We start from the raw sequence: 16,994 nt of genomic DNA on the forward strand, positions 1-16,994 counted from the left end.
GCCATCTGTGCTTGATCATTGATCATATGGGAGAATGTAGATTTACAAGTCTAAATTTTGTAGATTACAGCACTTGTCATTTGTTGAACTACGTTCTATTAGTACTCTTTAGCTATTTTTAAGCAATATATTGCTATTCTACACAAAGCCTATTGACTATTGAATGAAAATGAAGTATCACTCGTCTCGATTGTGAATTAAGAGTTGAATCAAACAGGTGTGGGTATAAAAAGTGTTTTTTTCTTGTGGTATGTTTAATGCCGCTTGACACATTCTTTGTGAAGCTCCCACTTTGGTTTCCAGTCACTTCAGCAAACTTACACTGTGGACACCTCAAGCTCACAGAAAGAACTCTGAGTGCTATTGTGGGCGCTAGTGGTGATGACATTTTTTATTGTTTTTATTAAAAGCTGGGGAATTTTTTACAGAAAAATGCACACAAGTACATATTTATCCTTGCCTGGAAAATAAAATAGTGCATTTTGTACAGATTATACTGCAATCTCTCTCATGAGGGTGAATGGGAGGAGAAGCAGGTCTTCCAGAAGCATACGCCCCTCTTTTCTCCAGCCCCTTTGGTTGGCATGTGGAGTGGAAGTGGGAACAAGTCCTCAGGAAATACATTTCTGTCGATTTTGTTCACTTGGAGAGAATAAGTGGAGAAGTGATCCCTTATCTCCAACAGCAAACAGCCTGCTTGGGCAGGCAGGAAACACTTTTCATGAAGCAAATAAAATTGCTGTAGTATGACATCTTTTTTTAAAAAATAGGTATATAACTATATATGTTTACTTTAAGCTAATATGCGTTTTTCAGAAAACAAAAAATCCAGTTTTTATGACACTCTCCTCTCCTTTCTCCAAAACAATGTTCCAGTTTCAGTCCCATTTTGGGCCCTAAACTTCGGTTTCTTCAATAGCGACGCCTCCCCTCAGCTGCTGGTCCTGATCCACATTATCTTTGGTGGAGCTGAAGGTGGTTGAGGGCACGAAAAGAGTATTATGTGGTGGGGAAAGATTGAGGCCAAGCCTGCCTCTGCGTGCTCTTCTTTCAAATCCCACTGTGGAATTCGACAATGCAGAAGAATCTTCTACAACCTCGGTAAGACCTGGAGGAGAAAAAATAAACATTGTTAAATGCTTGGTCTTTGATGCAGTAACTCACATTTTGCTTTACCCAACACCATCTTTAGGCAGAATCTGAAAGGTTAGCCACAAGCTCTCCATGTTTATGGTGAGCCAGCCCAAGTGAGTCCATGTCCTTTATATGTAGGTTTTAATCTACAGTATCTACAGTATCAAAACAAATCCACAGGAAGGATAGCATCAGAAGCAAATTGCTCATATTACACTTGGTGTCAGGTCATGTTCTTACAATGACTGCCATTGATTATGAGATGGTCCAGCCCAAAAGCTTGTATATTCCTCATTCACACCGCACAATCCAGTGTAAACTGTTTCACCAATGCAAGGAGTAGCCCTAATGTCAAAATACACATCTCTTAACAACAAGGGGTTAAACTGGGTTCCAGATGCAAAACAAGAGGCTATCGTACTCTTTTGCCTCATCAGCTGCCAAATGCCCTTGGGACTCTACCACAGCCCAATGTTATTGATGCGGAGTGAAGAAGAAGAGCAGAGCTCCAGATCCGCATCTGAAGGGGCAGACGAAAAGAAACTGGCATCAGCACACATGCGTGGTGCTTATGTGCAGCTCCGTTCATCACTACTGAAGTTGCTCATACCACCTACCGGTGAGCAGGGGAACTGCTTTTTGAGTTTTCCAAAGAAAACTCTGGGACTTTAGAATAGACACAAGTTCAGGAATCTGTAGTAAGTATCCACTAGTTTCCAAAATTATTTGTCAACAAGTTAAGCTTTCCAATTATGGTAATTTTCTTAGTCCTGCTTACGATTGCACTGACGTGTTTGAGTGCTAGATCTCTTAGCACCACCCACACTTTTCCAAAAGAATTCATTTCTCAAAGAATTCAATCAAATAATTTAGCATTCTGTAGCCTATCAATTGACAACCCATGATCTGAAGGCTTTGAAAAGCAGTGAAGTAACAGTTTTTTCCTAAAAGTGAGAAAGAGGCTGTAATACTAAACCAATGTCATTTACCAATTCCTAAAATGATTTGTTGTGAAGCAAAGAAATAATCTGGAACCCAACATAGTACTATTTTATGAACTTTTCTAAGACGACATTCTCAGGACACGTTTTGGCTTGAAGTTGTGCTGACAATGGAAGTGGCTTAGGTCTTTGTTAAAAATGTAAGGTTCTAGTAAAGATCAAAGTGTCTGTGGTCAAGCTTTAAGTATCCTAAAAAAACATAAGATGCATGCTTGTTATTTTTGCTGTGCTTTAGAAATAATTCCATTTGGTTTCAATTTAGAGTCAACACAGAAGTCTTCTTACCGTCCTCAGCTACTGACTCTGACTGCAAGTCTCTCGTGGAGGAAGGATCGCCTTCCCCGTTGGGGCTGTGAAGGTTTGCCCTCTGTGTGTTGAGCTCCTTCCCTGTGTCATGGACAAATGGACCGTCCTCCGAAGCGGCTCCTTTAAAAGACTTCATTACCCCCCTGTGTGGGGCTGTCATTTCCTACAATGGTCAAAACGAAAAGGTCATGACAAAGAATACAACATGATTCGACTGAAGATAATGTACCACATTTACAGGATCTTTAGTACAACTGAACTTTGAGAAGAAAACATATTAATTTGAAAAGGGAAATGTTGGGAAGGATGGTAGATTAGACACGTTTAACAGAGTTTAATTCCCTCCATCCCATACTTTCAAGGTTCTCTCTATTTCTCTAATGATAAGGGACAATGGAAGTTACTGTCCTCTTAAAAGGGGGGTGAATGGAAGTCTCAGAGAGGATGCAACTTTTGGATGCAGATTTACAAAGGAGGAGCTGCTGTGTTAGATCTGCTGCATAACTTTATTTTCTGTTCTTATATAATCTGAGCTCCCTGATATACCTGTTAAAAAACATTTTTCCATAGATTTTCATTTTTGATTTGTGTTTTTGGATCATTGGGGAAATAATTAATCTTTGGCAGACGTTGCTGATCCAGGCTGAATTTTTCTGGAGGACATTTTTAAATATGGCGGATATGTTGCAATGATGATGCAATATTTCAGGAACCATGAGGCCTATATACTTCATTTTGGTGTCAAAACATCGGTTTTGAGGGACAAATAGTCTTATAGAGACAAAAAAAAACTCCTCAGAGCAGCCCTTCTATCATTTTCCAAAATGGCGGCTATAATAAGGAAGAAGAGACATATAAAAGTATGAAACAAATAATAATGGTTTTTAATCCTATTATGTAGACACCAAACAATGTTTATGATCTGAATATGAAATAAAATTATGTTTATCACTTCCGTTTTAGACACATTTTCATAATTCACTTTATTTATTTGTTTCAGCAATCACTTGTGGTTTATTAGCAGAATGTTGAACATTTGAGAAGAGCATATCAACAGGGACATCTTATTATAGGACAGGTATTGTAAGAAAATGTATGTGTAAGTTCTGTGGGTAGAGGCTTTAGAAGTTTGTAGGTTTTAGAACCCTATCAATTTCTTCCCAACCAAATTCACACAGATCTTTCTCTACATATGCATGATCCAAAATATTTACACATCTTCTGATCAAGTAGAACGCTCTTTTAATGTGCCTGCGCACAGAATATGACATTGGTGCAGGTCACTTAGCCGCACTGATCTCTTGAACTTACTGTACCAAAGATCATCAAATGTGTGACAGTCAGAACTCGCTTTCCACACACATACAAGATATTTTCTACGTCTTTAAAGTCACATTCTTCTTTTGTCTCATAAAATCCTTTCAGGAACTTCACAGATTCAGCAGTTAAACTCCAAGCTTTGTTCCAATTTTGCTCATAGCATAATCACCCGTAAGAATATGTGCCTTGAAAAGAACACTGGCTTTCACTGGGTCAAATTTCTTGTACAGAATATCAAGTGCAATTAAATGTCTTTTTTCTCCATTTCCATACCATATCAATCACTCTGACAATCCTTGAATTATGCTCAATTCAATTATGATTTCAATCCATGTTCCAGGACATCTAGTAGACGTGACTTTATATTGTTATTCACATATTGTTTGGTCACAAAATTGGCTGGTCGCACAGGCTCGGTCATTTCAAAGTGGTTTCCTTGCTGCTGCATGAAATGAAGAAGGCAGTCAACATGTTAAAACGTTTTCCTCTCTTTCCCACGAGTTTGTGGTGAGGAACAGTACACAATGGTCCATTCATTTTGCATTTGTCATCTTTCTGGAAACATTGCAAATAGAAAGGACTTCATGGTAAACTATCTGCCATTGAGTAACATAGTCACTTTTACGAGTCTGACCAATAATTCTGTTGGAGCTTTACTGTGATCTCGGGATCGTCTGTTCCAGGTTCATATTTGGAGTTACAGCATTAAACTTTAACTCTCTGTCTTTCACCACAAAATGTATTTGGATGAATTTTCTGTTGAGGTGTAGTTTTTCCACCTCTAGCTTCTTCACTCTTTGCATATACCAGGACCCATATCTAATTGTAGTGTATGCAATCGGATTTGTGAAACACAGTAACCAATGACTCCATAGTCTTGACATGCAGCTTCTAATCATTTTCCTGATCAGCATGTACCAAGTTTTTAACTAGAGCTATCATGTCTAAAACATTCCCCCAGTACTTGCAAAGTTCTGATTTTTCATCACAAACTTTGACAAACTCTATGAACTTGTTTTTCAGGTTTTCTGATTCTGAACTGAGTGTATTGAACATTACCTAGCTTTGCATTATGTCTCTTGACTGAAGTGTACCCTGTGCCTTGTTCACTTCTTAGATAGATATGCAAAACCTAATTTGCCATTCTTTTTCCAGAAAGCATTCCAATGCAATGTTTCTATAGCCTCAGATACGATGAGCATACCTAGTAACGAACGAACATAATGAGTTCTGCTCAATACTTACTGGACAGTTTTGATTCCAAAGATTTGAGCCTCCATAAGTGCAATGTCTATGCCACATCCACTGAGATAACTTACTGCACACCGCAATGCAACTTTTGTCATGTGGAAAACACCCGTCATTGGATAAAGATCATCAAATCCTACTTGATTGCTCAAAAAAATGTCAGCTACAATACGGAAAACACATTAATCACAGACAATTGTCAGGATAGGCTGGTCTTCAAGCTGAACACGCACATTTTGAAAATCATTTAGAGCTGTGTATACTGTTGCGTAGTTTGTGACTGGGGATGGAATTACTGGTAAAATACCAGCCTTCTTCAGTGGGACAGTATTCTGGGAGATCAGAGCATGAATTCCAGCCTACTGAGGAACTGGCTTTTCTTTATCCTTCATCTGCACCGAATAATTGATATGATAAAGTCAGTTAAATCAGCTTTGTGGACCGCAGCATCAGGTCGAAGAAGATACATGTCCTCAGCCACTTTGAAACGTTGTGGTAGACTGGGATGTGAGGATGGCTTGCACTGATTGCAAAATCAGTGAAAGCCATCATCACATCCCAGTCTACCACGTAAGTAGCTCATTTTTTTGTTAGACTGACAAAAATAATTCTGCTATTGCACATTCTGACCAGAACAATCTTAATTTCTTTCTTGTGGATCAAAACAGTTTTATCAATGTTGACCATTATTTCTCCGATCTCACTGAGTGTGAACCCGTAGCCAGCACTCAGGAGTGGCTTTAAAACGTAATTTGCTTTTTCAAAGAGTGCAAACTTAACTGAAGGCTGGCTGTTACACTGCTGCTGGGAGCTCATCGTACATTCATATTTTCGAATGTACGCATGCATGCAGTTCCGGTGGGCATACAAATGCACTGCAAATACATTCACTTTGCTGTTTAGAGCAGATATTCGGCTAAAAACTTCATTTTGGAAGAAACCCGCTGCAGTTAAAAATATATTTGCCCTTTGGTACTCACATACTCTGTACTTTGTTCTTTCATTCTCCCTAGTGTCCATGTTCTGGCTAAACCACAGATAACACATTGAAGGACCTCTGCGTTTTGTGATCAGTTGTTGGAGGTGGACGAGGGATAGCCATTAATCTTCTAAGTGGATGGGTATTGGGTTTGGTTGTGGTCGCTTTCTCAGAAAACTCAAATTCATGTTGTGATTCACTGGTTTCTGCTATTTTTTGACAAAAAAAAATCCTGGCTTTTTTTCATTGTATACGACTTGCAGAATTTGTTGTTACAATGATAAAATATTTGATCCTCTTCACCCATCAGTTTCAAACTTTTGTGAACTTTTGCTTTGCAGTATTTCTGAAGCAACTCGAACTCTCCTCTCTCCAGCCGTAGTGGATGTTAGATTTTCTTTTGGATCAATTTGGCATATGACTAATTATTTGTTGTTGAATGAGTCCTCAGATTTTGTAATTAGCAACACTGTCAGGAGGTAAAGATCCTCTGCTACTACTTCCTTTGCTCATGTTTACGAATTTGAATCAACAGAAAAACCAAAACAGTATTAAAATAGATCACCAATATGGCAGCTAAAACACATCATTTTAGAGCCAGCATTTTGGAAAATGGTGGAATGTTTGCTCTGAGGAGTCATTTTTTATCTCTATAAGCCTACTTGATCCCCTAAGCCTATGTTTTGACATAAAAATGGAGGATATAGGTCTCATGGTTCCTGAAATATTACATCATCACTGCAACAGATCTGCCATTTTAAGAAATGGTGTCCAGAACAATTCAGACTACTTCAGCAATGTCTACCCAAGCTAAATCACTTCTCTAATGATACAAAACACAAATAAAAAATGAACATTCCTGGATAAAAATGTATGGAGGTATTTCAAGGGGCCATGCCTATGTAACAGTAAGAGATTGTTCTGAGAATCTACTCGACCTGACAGTCGTAACCTTGAAGATCCTGTGGTCCGGAGCGGCTTTTCATAGTAGTGGCAGGTTTGTCCAGGGATATGGAGGAATGCTGCACTTGTCCCCATTTGGGCCAGAGTTGTGAAAGAACAAAAAGACAGCACGTTACAGAAAGGAGCAGATGCTATGCCAATGTATATTGTTCTGGGGCTGCCATCCAATGTTTAATTAGCTTTATTTTTTGTGAGAAGGGGCATTAAGAGACTTGAATTACCTTGAAGAGGCATGCTATCTCTATTCTATTTGTAACAATTGGAAATACACAGTTTGTACCTAACCTCTTTATGTTTATTGTGTAAAGATTTTATGAAATCAAACTTGCATCAAAAATGTGTAATTGTATTCATTCTTTTGCAGGCTACTATCATAAATGTGATTAGACATGCAAACCTAAAAAAACAATAAGGACAAATCACAAGGGCAATAGCTTGTTCTCCTAGTAATCTCCGTGGAGAAGTGTAAGTAGTGAACAGTCCTGCCCATGTGTCACATTCTGTTGCACTTTCATAAAATACATCCAATAAACATTTTTCATTAGAAGAGCAAACTTTTCAAAATAAAAGCACACATTTAGCAGCCTGTTTGTAGTCCATTTTGTCCAAATTTGATTTTATTTGAAAAAGTAGGCAGTTATTCTTCAAAACTATCAATCGTTTCACAAAAGTGTAAAGAAAGGAGTATGTTACTTACCCTGTAAGCATCTATTTGTAGTGTGTAGTGTGGCAGATTCACATACTATGCACACTCCTACCATCTAGAATAGGGCCCGGACCGTGCAAGTTGCTTTTGCACGAGAAAGTACATCATCTCTCCTCCCCCTTGAGGTATTGCGCATGTTCCACGGCTCCTTTTTAGATCATGTTTTTCCTCCGTGCCATATAGGGAAGGAGCATACAGTTTGCTAAGTTAGCTTTACTGTATAACATGCTGTATGTGTGCGTATATTTGTCTGCATCTAATACCTGCTGGGGAGGTGAGAGGGTGCATGTGAATCTGCAGCAGCACACGCTACGAAAGATTCTTACATAGTAAGTAACATACTCCATTCGTAGCATGTGTTGGCTAAGACTGTAAAGCAGTACCTTGGTCTTGGTGGCCTTAGGCATGAGATGATGTGCTTCCTAGAAATAATGTTCGAAGGACTGTTTGTCCAACTGGAGCATATTGTTTGGCTCATACATCCACACAGTAGTGTTTTGTAAAGTGTGTGGGTTTATCCATGTTGCTGCTTCACAGGTGTCAATGAGAGTGATATTCCCAATATATGCCATTGTGGCTCCTTTATTCCTTGATGAATGAGCCCTTGGCATGGCTGTTAATGCTCATTTTGCTTTGGCATAGCAAATGTGTATGCATGTGATCATCCATCATGCTGTTCCTGATTTTTATATGGCTTTACCTTTACATAGATTTGAGAAAGATGCAAACAGTTGCTGTGTTTTTATGAATGGTTTTGTGTGTTCCAAATAGTACAGATGTGCACGTTTAACATCAAGTGTATGTAAAGCATGTTCGGCTGCAGTTTCTGGATTTTGGAAAGAAAACTGGTAACTCTAAAATTTGATCTAAATGGAAAGGTGATACAACTGTTTAGGCATTTTGTCTTTTGAATGGGCTCAACTTTGCTTGATTAAGGCGCTGACGGTGCCTTACATAGGGACGAACGCAACCTGGATCGCGAGTAGCATAGCGCATGGCACGGCCAAGTGCAAGCGTGCTCGGATGAATGCCGGTGGGACATGCAGGATTAGAGAGTTTGAACAGCTTCGTAGTTGTGCTTTGATTAACCCCTAATTTATGAGAGGGAAAATATAAGAAATGGACCGGCGCTTACATGAGGGGTGCCTGATGGAGTGGAGCACGTTTGCAGGCTGGGCCGAATTTAGTTATAGGCAGCTGCCGTACGAGTGTCAGAGGACGCAGGTTGCCATTTGGGATTGGGGCAGTCTGGCCTTTCATAAGGAGAGGCTAGGCAGTGATATTTAGGGATAGTTTAGAAGTGTTTTTTTAGTCAGATTCAGCTTGGTGATGAGAGAAGCAGAAGATCTCTGGTAGTTGAAGTCCAGAGATATTTTGGAAGAGTGCTATACATTAAGTTGAAGGAAAGATTTTGGATTCCATGGATAAAATTTAGACTGGTGAGATATATTCTGTCAGAATGGAAGGTAATGGTGCATCAGAAAGGAGCATTGAGGATAAGGTCCAGGAATGTGTCAGGTAGTTTCAACCTTGGCAACCCAATTAGGGAAGAAAATAGATGATTGTATGGAAAGTTTGGAACAGAAATTTGGGAGCAGGAATGAGGACAAGCAGCTCTGGTCAGTTGAAGGCTACGGATAAGGTGGCTGGAGAGAGTGGTGTTTGTAAAGTGACTCAGAAAAAGAAGTATATGCAAAAAGAGAAGGGCTTAAAGACAAAAGGAAAGTACAATTCGGGGGGGAAACTGTTTTAATTTGGTAAACTTTAGGAACCAATTTCACTCCACTTCACTCATTCCACTCTCCACCCCACCACTCTCAACCCCACTCATTCCACTCTCTACCCCACCACTCTCCACCTCAAACTTGAGTTGAGTGAGAAGGTTATGAAGGCCAGTAAGAGGGATCACAGAGGGGTGGCCTGTGATGACTCCTCCAGCAGGGCGGGGGCATTGTCATTTTGTGTTCATCTGATTTAGGAGACAGGGAGGATGAGGAATAGAAAGGAAAAGAGTAACACAAAAAGAGAAAGTGGAAAATAAACAGGTGGAGCAGGTGAAGGATCCCTTGAGGGATTATATGTTGGGCCCACATTTCATACAGCATCCATTACCCTGTCAGTAGCTCCCAGAACAGCATGTGGCGGAATAACTGGAGTTCTGGATTAGGCGGGAGATGCCTAAGGAAGTCAGAACATGACTTCGCTCTGAATGTCCAAGGCCATCTCTGGCCAATCTTTATTGTTGATGCCGGATCTAGATTCTAAGATGTTACACTTCTTGAACAAATCAGGGAGAGATCCAAGTCTGGAAAGGGGATTAAAAGGATGTCAGGAATGCCTTCTAGGTGTATGTGGGCTCATAACAAAGATGTGTGCCATGTATGAGGAGACATATTTACAGGAGACTGGTGTGGATGTTTTGGTGCAGAGCATACGACAAGTCTCTTGATGAATATTGAGCCAAAGTTAGTGGAGCAAGCAAGTAAGAAGACAGGTCAGGAGGCTAAAGCCCTACTTTTGGAGATAAGTTTGTGAAGGAGATGGCAAAGTATTGGCGTAGCCCAGATTTCATCTGGAGTCAGGCATTGCTTTATTTTTGTGCTTCGGGCAGAGCGCATTTAAATTGACGCAGACTTTGGTGCAAGCAGAAAACACATGGCACATGAAACACGAAATGAGGCCTAGTCAAATGCTTATTAAAAGTAGCACTTTTGGTGCAAAGCACAGTGAAAGACATAAAATGAGGCCTGGTCAATGCTTTCAGTCTGAAATGCTTGTGCTGAATTAACGTGTTTTGCAGTGTAGAGAAAACTAGTGATTTCAGTGGCTATTTTAGCTTTGAGGATAATCATAGAATGTGTGTTCTCTCTTCCCAGCTCTTTTCCCTTATAAATTACACTCCCTGTTTCCTGTCTCAAGAGACTTTGGCTTTGTTGCATATTTAGACAAATACATATTCAGTTCATAACACATCTTTTTATAATGTGTATTAAATTAACCATGCACCATCACTGCACGTGGGGCTAAAGCATTTTGCATGAAAAGCTATCTAAAACATTAGAGCATGTTGCTATGAGTATGTATTAACTGTGTGTGCTTTGAAAGTTTGCACTGGGGCATGTTTTATGCTATGTTGTACATTGCGCATTTTTGCATGTTGTGCACAAATAATAGAAAAGCTGCTTTAAACTAATAGCTTTTGCTAGGAAAATAAATGATACAACGCATTAGCATGGGGGAGATAAACAGAAAGGGTTCTATTTCGTAAATGAATACTATTTTTGTGTTTGTTTTATTTTTGGGCCTAAGATAAAATGGCTGCCTGTGAATCCAGCAAGGCTGTGAAATTATATTAAATGAGAGAGCATGCGCAGAAAACAGCTACATACTGCCAAGTGCCTCGAGTGAAGACCTAGTTCAAGGACACCGTAAACTTTAAATTCTTGTAGTCCTGCCAATGTACCAGTGTTTGTGGAATGTGCTTATCCTGCGTGCGATGTGACAGGAAAAAAGGAAATAGACTGAAACATTTTTCCTATTAAATGGTGCTGAAATATATGATTGTATTTATCATTAACGTGTTTTTTGTTAAAACCGGATTTGCAATGAGAACAGGATGGTGAGACCCTCATATGATATATGCTAACCAATCAGTGCAAACTTTACTGAAAACCGCAACATTATTTGTGTAGTCAGTCAAGAATTAGAGTATAAATAATGACCTCTTTGGAGGCGTGTTTTGCTGCTTGCTGTTTTTAGGAGGAGGAGAGGCAGCAGATGAGGCCAGACATCATATGGGTTAGGTACGTGAAACGTCGCGGGTGCAGACTGGGAGGAGATTTCGTCCGAGGAGAGACAGAGGAAGGTGGGGTGGCTTTTTGCTCAATTTTTCCTGAACGCCAGGCAGGACAGTAGTCAGATAACTGAAGCCTTAGAGAGAGAAGGAGGGGCTGCGTCTGAGGGGGCTATTTTGCAGCTCCTGAGACAGAGGCAGATGAACAGCACAGAGAGGCAGAGAGAGAGCTGAGAGGATCAGAACAGGTTTAGATTTTAGGTGCCAAACTTTAAATTTCATGCTTTGACTAACTGCTTTTGAAAAGATGCAGTTGTCCTATGCATTTATTTCTCTTCATGGGAGATTTTTGCCATTATTGATTATTGATTCGCCTTGCAAGACTCACACTTTTCTTAGAAACTCTTTAAGAGTGATATTTTGCGCCACTTTTTCTTTTCTAAATGTGATGCTTTATATGCAGACTGTAATATGTCCTGTATTAATTCTATTTTCCTATTTTCAATTCTGTAACCTGATTGATATTTGACTAATGAATAAAGGGTCAGAGAAACTTAACTTTTGACTAGAAAATAAAACCCTTTAAAATAGTCACAACTCTCTTTATTGACTTAAATATTAAATACATTTTTGATTTTTCATGTTTATGTAAAATCTCCTGAAGGTAATATACAGTGGCAAGGGTCTAGTACCTTTACAGCGGTAAATTAGAGGTAAATGAGGTTTTGCATTGAGAAATTACCATGAAATTACCGCTGCATCAATATGCCATTGCATTTAATTCCATACAGAAGGTGCAGAAGGATATTAGAATGGTTTTTGGTGGGGCCGGGAGAATGCAGGGTCGAATCCCCAGCCAATTTGTTGGAATCACATGGATGTAATTCTCGCGTGGATTTAGACCCAGTGGATATCAATCAACATGATATCAGACAGCATTCTATCCCCAGAGGGGAAGAGGAATATTTACAAGAGACAGGAGGGCAAGACAACAAGGTATGTTTAGTAAAAGACCCTTTGTGTACCCCGGTACAGTTGGGTGGCAGACTCACCCATTTTTTGGAGAGATGGAAGGAAATAATGGCAGATCAATGGGTGTTACAAACAGTGGAGGGGTATCTCGATAGACACTGTAGAAATTCCTGTGCAGGAAAGATGTCAGAAGCCTCTAAGATTTTCTAAAACAGAAGAGAGAATGGTAGATCAAGAGGTAAAGAAGCTTGCGAAAATGGGAGCTGTAGAGAAGGCAGGAAATGTAATGATTGGTTTTGTGCAACTTATTTCTGGTCGAAAAGAAGGACAAGGGCATACATTTCAAGGAGTTGAACTACTGGCTACAGTATAATCACTCCAAGATGGAAGGGATTCATATGCTGTGAGAGCTCTTGAGACAGGGAGACTGGTTAACACATCTAGATTTGAAGGATGCTTACTTGACCTTACCAGTTGCCAGGGACCAGAGAGATTTTTTGAGAATCCATTGGAAGGAGATACTGTGGAGGTTCAAGAATCTTCCATTTAGTTTGACAGGTGATGAGGCCAATAGTGACTTAGCTGCAGATGAGAGGCTTTCGATTGATAGTGTATTTGGACGACATCTTAATTATGTTAGACAGCGAGGAGTTAGCACAGGAGCAAACGGGGCTAGCAGTGCAGTGTTGAAGGATCTGGATTTTGTAGTGAGCAAAGAGATATCATGTCTGGAACTAGCAAAGGAGATGGGATTGTTGGGCTTTCAGATTTAGACACTGGAATGTATGTTGAGGCTACCCCTGGAGAAGGCGAAGATGATTTGCAAGAGAATGTTGATGTGCGAATGGATAACTTTGCATCAGATTGCCAGGATGCTAGGGCTGCTGTCTGCGTCAATACAGGCAGTTTTTCCAGCTCATTGCATTATCGAACCCTACAGGGATTGAAGACCAGTGAGTACAGGAAGATGTAGAGACAAAAGGAGAGCTGGAGTGGTGGCTGGGAAATTTGGGAGCTTGGAATGGAAGGGCCATATTTGGTGACATTCAGAAGGTGGGTATAGAGTCGGATGCTAGTCTGTAGGGCTGGGGAGCAAGGTGTGGCTCATTAGCAATAGGGGGAAAGTGGACAGTTCAGGAGAAGGCAATGCACGTCAATTATCTGGAGTTGTTGCCAGTGTCCTTTGTGATCAAGACATTTGTCAGGAACAAGGTAAAATGTTGTGCATTATTAAAAATGGACAATATTTCTGCAGATGGGTATGTCAAGAAGTTGGGGGGACCACGGTCAAATACTTTAGTGGATTTAGCAAGCGACTTTTGGCATTTTTGTCTGAGCAAGGACATTATGGTACAGGCTCAGTATATACCAGGGATGAGCAAAATAATAGCAGATTGGAACTCCAGGAAGCTGAAGCATTTCAGTGATTGGATGCTGAACAAGAGGGTGTTTGGGAAACTCAGCAACAGATGGGGACCGTTAATGTTTGTTCACCAAGAGGGTGAATGCTGAAATTCACAAGTTCTACAGTTGGAGGCTGGATCCAGAGACAGAGGATGCATTTCTGCAGCACTGGGGAAGGGCTCACAGTTATGCTTTCCCACCATTTGCAGAGATACAGAGATTCCTAATGAAAGTGAGAAAAGAGCTAGGGGAAATAGTGTTGATAGCTGCTTTTTGTCCATCCCAGGTTTTGTATGTAGACGTCATGGATCTGTTGATAGATGGTCCAGTTCTTCTGCCGGAGTTCGCAGATCTGTTAGTAAATACGATGGGAGAGAGACTCAAGTTAGTTTTGCAGGGACTGTTGAGGTTGAAGGGATGGTTGATTTCGGGAGAGTTTGGCAGGTTTCAGCTTTATTAGCAGAAACTTTGAAACTCATCAAGGAATCCTGGTCACCAGGAACATCTAAGGCATACAGGTTGGCATTAAAGAGATGGATGTGTTAGTGTGTTCTGTGGAATTTGTATCCCATTTCAGCATCTGTGGTGGAGGTGGTTAACTTTTTGTCAGAGGTTTTCCTTAAGGGGAATTCGTACAGTTCAGTAAATATAAGTAGGTCAGAGATTTCAGCAGGCCATGAGTTCGAGAATAGTGTGCCAGTGGGACAGCATGATGTGGTGAAAAGGTTGTTGAGGAGGGTGTGGTTGAGGACACCATTGGACCCGAAGTATTCATCTTTGTGGAATGTAGATCTTGTTTTGAGAGAGAATTGTATAGTTGGAAAGAGAACACATTTTGGGATTTAAAACATCTGTCATTCAAGTTAATCATGCTTCTTTGTCTGATTTCGTTTAGAAGATTGTCATACTTTAAGGTGTTGGAGATGACATCATGGAGATATTTACCAGGAGGAGTATGTTTCAATATCAGGAAGAGGACTAAGACTATGTTGCAGACTTTTTTTTTTAACCAAGATTCGTATTCTAATTCTAAGGGGCTCATTAAGATATCAGGTAGATCGCCACCGCCATACAGGCGGTGGCGATCTACCTGATATCTGATATCTACCTGATATGCCCGCAGAAAACCACTGCCCGCATATGAATTCCCCCCTTGCCACATTACCGTGGCGAGGGGGGACCCCGGCGGATGGGAAGACCGTCCGCCGGTTTTCCGCCGGTAAGCAATCCGCCCGATTGCCTACCGGGCAGAAAAGCAGTTAATATGGTGCCGGTGTCTGGTAGACACCGCCATCCATATTAGTATGCAGGCGGGGTGTTGCCTTTCCGTGGCAAGCAGGCGTTTTCGCCATTGGGGGCCCATAGAGGGCCCCCAGGGATTCTGGGGGGTGGGGGGTGCACATGGGGAGCACCTATGGTACCCCCTTGCCTTTCAATGAACAATGTGGCAGGCATCCCGCGGTGCCTGCCACGTTGTGCATTGAAACGCACAACCTGCCTTTGTGGCATTGCAGCGGGCGGTGCGCTCTGCACCGCCCGCCGCAATGTTGCAGATGCGCCATGCGCCCGCCAGTGTGGCGAGCGCATACTAATTGGGAGTGCGGGTTCGCCGCATATTCAGCGGGCGGTCCCGTTTCCCGAGGGTATGGCGGGCGGACTTTGTCCGCCCGCCATACTAATGGGGCCCAAAGTGTTTGTTCAAGTTGCTGTTGTGAGTTGGCAATAGAGAAGATATTAATATTATTGGCATCCATGTCTTTAATAAAATCGTGATTTTCTACCCACCCCTGCTGTGGCAAGTCTGAATTATGCAGCACGTAGGTGGCAATTTCTAAACACTATGAACCTCCCAAGGCAAGTTGCAAGGAAGTCTACAGCAGGAGATGTCTGGTGTCAGTAGAGGGTTGAATCACAGATTTGCCCCTGAAGATTGGTGCCGGCTGAAGCGTATGGGTTACCATTCAAATACATTTCTTATTCGTGTAATATAGGACAAGAAAGGTTTTCTTGAAAATGCAATCCAGTAGGTAAATGTGATGTTCTCCCCTTGTGGGGTGCAGGTGATACATAAATGTTTTGAACAGGATGCTTGAGATTGAGATTTCATAATGGATTGTAATTATGCTATTTTAAAGGACTGACATGACTGAAGTCTTTTCCAAGGCTGTCCAAAATACAATATTGTTTTTTCTTACTGTAAGTTTTCATATATCACAAACTTAATTGAAAGAGTCTGCACAACTAGTACCTTCATTTGTAGAAGACAAAGAATTTGAAAATGCTTTAAAAGCCAATGAACATTCCAACTTTTACATAACTTAGCTGCTCTATGCTCAGCATAAGAACAAATCTGAGTGTTCTCAAAAATCTAGCGTAAGAATAAATTGGAGTGTTCATAAAAATCTACCACTAGAATTCTAAACATACTGCTGCTAGATGGCATAGCAATTTTAAAATTGTGAAAATAAGTATGTTTTCGTGGGCTTTAAGGCAATTTGGTTAACGGTGTCATAGATCACAGGCAATCAGTCATTTAACAATCCTATTTTGCATATCAGTCACTCTCACCTTCTGCACGTTAAGCTTCAGTGTAAGCGGCTCCATCATCTTGAAGACCATGTCCATGTCATGAATTACAAGGCTGGAGGCTGGCGATTCTGCAGAAGGTGCAACCTCGGTGCTTCCGAATTGATGTCTGTCTTCACTGGAGTTGATGCGACTGATTGTCGGTGCACTCAAGGTGCTGGGACCAGCCTTACTTTCAGTCCTGTCGGTCGGACAAGTTTTCCCTACAGTTGCTATGCGGTCACCATCTGTAGAGGAATCAAGGGGTTAGCTGGCAGTGCTTTATAAAAATAATTTCCTGCATTATGCAGAGAAAAATAAAATATATGTGCATCAGTTACGTGGTTTTCTCAAATGCTGTCTATTAAAATCAGAATTTTACTATTCTGCACTCACACCACCAGATATAGTAGTATTTACTATGGTATATCATCTGTGACAATGTCTTGCCTTCCAGAGCAAATATTTCTCCAGACTATCACTACCTCTTAAACACCATTTTCAAGAAGAATACCTTCATGATAAAAGATGTTAAATTAGACACCAGAGAATTCTAGCAACATCCATAACAGCATAAACTCCCTCTCTATTGCATACCGCAGA

General features: G+C 40.8%; 1 pseudogene; it reads right to left on the reverse strand.

The window, feature by feature from the left end:
• Positions 1 to 416: 416 nt before the first annotated feature.
• LOC146772764 (rho guanine nucleotide exchange factor 11-like) overlaps positions 417 to 16,994 on the reverse strand; it is a 253,630-nt pseudogene continuing 237,052 nt past the window's right edge.

This window comes from Triturus cristatus, chromosome 12, assembly GCF_964204655.1.
Source record: "Triturus cristatus chromosome 12, aTriCri1.1, whole genome shotgun sequence".
Classification (NCBI taxonomy): Eukaryota; Metazoa; Chordata; class Amphibia; order Caudata; family Salamandridae; genus Triturus; species Triturus cristatus.